The sequence below is a fragment of the Astyanax mexicanus genome, unplaced genomic scaffold (genome assembly GCF_023375975.1).
Source record: "Astyanax mexicanus isolate ESR-SI-001 unplaced genomic scaffold, AstMex3_surface scaffold_89, whole genome shotgun sequence".
In the NCBI taxonomy this organism is placed as follows: Eukaryota; Metazoa; Chordata; class Actinopteri; order Characiformes; family Acestrorhamphidae; genus Astyanax; species Astyanax mexicanus.
Genome location: NW_026040099.1, coordinates 35,001 through 37,500, shown reverse-complemented (window position 1 = coordinate 37,500; position 2,500 = coordinate 35,001). Strand labels below are relative to the sequence as shown.

At 56.3% G+C, this 2,500-nt stretch overlaps 1 non-coding gene across 1 annotated transcript; it reads left to right on the top strand.

The window, feature by feature from the left end:
• The first annotated feature begins 401 nt into the window (after window positions 1–401).
• On the top strand, window positions 402–2,265 carry LOC125798877 (18S ribosomal RNA). The gene has a single exon (XR_007437667.1). It is a non-coding gene; the product is annotated as an 18S ribosomal RNA (ribosomal RNA).
• The last annotated feature ends 235 nt before the right edge of the window (window positions 2,266–2,500 follow it).

Sequence of the window (2,500 nt, the reverse complement as noted above, 5' to 3'; positions counted from 1 at the left end):
GGGTCCTCCGTCAGGGGGAGGACCTTTCCGAACCTATCCGAGGGAGTCGTAGACGGCCCGTCTATATATCAATCTGCCCTAACACGATAACCGGTCGGCCCGGAGCCGTCGGACTCGGATGCCTCGGGTGGTCCTCGCGCCCAACCGAGCTCCAGCACCCGGCTTCAAAAAGCTCCGGACCCCCGGTTTCGGAACGAGCGTTTCCTTGTTATCCCCGAAGCAAGCGGGAACTCGCGCAGCGGAGTTGCCACACTAATTTCCACTGGGAGCAATGAGGGGTGAGCTCGGACGAGCCTCCCCGCCCGTCCCCCCCTCCCCGGGGGGTCTTCGGACGGTACGGGGCCGATCCCTCTCCCCTCTAAGAACCAATGGTTTTTTCTGTGACAAAAACCACTCGCAGCAACCTGGTTGATCCTGCCAGTAACATATGCTTGTCTCAAAGATTAAGCCATGCAGGTCTAAGTGCACACGGAAGGTACAGTGAAACTGCGAATGGCTCATTAAATCAGTTATGGTTCCTTTGATCGCTCCACACGTTACTCGGATAACTGTGGTAATTCCAGAGCTAATACATGCAAACGAGCGCTGACCGGTCCTCTCTCGGGGGGGCCGGGATGCGTGCATTTATCAGACCCAAAACCCACCCGGGGGGACCCGCGAGGGTTTCCCCCGGCCCTTTGGTGACTCTAGATAACCTCGGGTCGATCGCGCGCCCACCGCGGCGGCGACGTCTCATTCGAATGTCTGCCCTATCAGCTGTCGATGGTAGCATAGGGGGCTACCATGGTGACCACGGGTAACGGGGAATCAGGGTTCGATTCCGGAGAGGGAGCCTGAGAAATGGCTACCACATCCAAGGAAGGCAGCAGGCGCGCAAATTACCCATTACCGACACGGTGAGGTAGTGACGAAAAATAACGATGCAGGTCTCTTTCGAGGCCCTGTAATCGGAATGAACGTATCCTAAACACATGGGTGAGGACCCATTGGAGGGCAAGTCTGGTGCCAGCAGCCGCGGTAATTCCAGCTCCAATAGCGTATATTAAATTTGCTGCAGTTAAAAAGCTCGTAGTTGGACTTCGGGAGTGGGCTGGCGGTCCGCCGCGAGGCGAGCTACCGCCTGTCCCAGACCCTGCCTCCCGGCGCCCCCCGGATGCCCTTGGTTGGGTGTCCGGTCCTCAGGGGTCCGGAGCGTTTACTTTGAAAAAATCAGAGTGTTCAAAGCGGGTACCAAACTCGCCTGAATGCCTGAGCTAGGAATAATGGAATAGGACTCCGGTTCTATTTTGTGGGTTTCCTGAACCAGGGCCATGATTAAGAGGGACGGCCGGGGGCATTCGTATTGCGCCGCTAGAGGTGAAATTCTTGGACCGGCGCAAGACGGACGAAAGCGAAAGCATTTGCCAAGAATGTTTTCATTAATCAAGAACGAAAGTCGGAGGTTCGAAGACGATCAGATACCGTCGTAGTTCCGACCGTAAACTATGCCGACCCGCGATCCGGCGGCGTTATTCCCATGACCCGCCGGGCAGCGTGCGGGGAAACCAGAGTCTTTGGGTTCCGGGGGGAGTATGGTTGCAAAACTGAAACTTAAAGGAATTGACGGAAGGGCACCACCAGGAGTGGAGCCTGCGGCTTAATTTGACTCAACACGGGGAACCTCACCCGGCCCGGACACGGAAAGGATTGACAGACTGATGGCTCTTTCTCGATTCTGTGGGTGGTGGTGCATGGCCGTTCTTAGTTGGTGGAGTGATTTGTCTGGTTAATTCCGATAACGAACGAGATTCCTTCGTGCTAAATAGTTACGCGGCCCCCCGCGGTCGCGGTTAACTTCTTAGAGGGACCAGTGGCGTATAGCCACGCGAGATGGAGCAATAACAGGTCTGTGATGCCCTTAGATGTCCGGGGCTGCACGCGCGCCACAATGGCCGGGCCAGCGTGTGCCTACCCTACGCCGAGAGGCGCGGGTAATCCGCTTAAACCCGTTCGTGACGGGGATTGGGGATTGCAATTATTCCCCATGAACGAGGAATTCCCAGTAAGTGCGGGTCATCAGCTCGCGCTGATTAAGTCCCTGCCCTTTGTACACACCGCCCGTCGCTACTACCGATTGGATGGTTATGTGAGGTCCTCGGATCGGCCACGCCGGGGCTCCTTCGCGGGGCCTTGGTGCTGTGCTGAAAAGTCGATCGAACTTGATCATCTAGAGGAAGTAAAAGTCGTAACAAGGTTTCCGTAGGTGAACCTGCGGAAGGATCATTACCGGGACTTGGGTTGGTAGTGTCTCCCAGTAGGCGCGACTCCCATTTCCACAAACAAAAAATGTTCAAGCCACGGCCCGACGTTGGGAACTACAGGGATTCCCTTCGGCCTTTTAATGACTTGATCGAAAAACGGTGTCCTGAGCAAAAAACGTGTTTTACGGCCAAAGGGAGACGGGTACCTGGCCCCCGAAGTCCGTCTGCGGGGTTTCTTACTCCGGAGGCGGCTCGGCGGC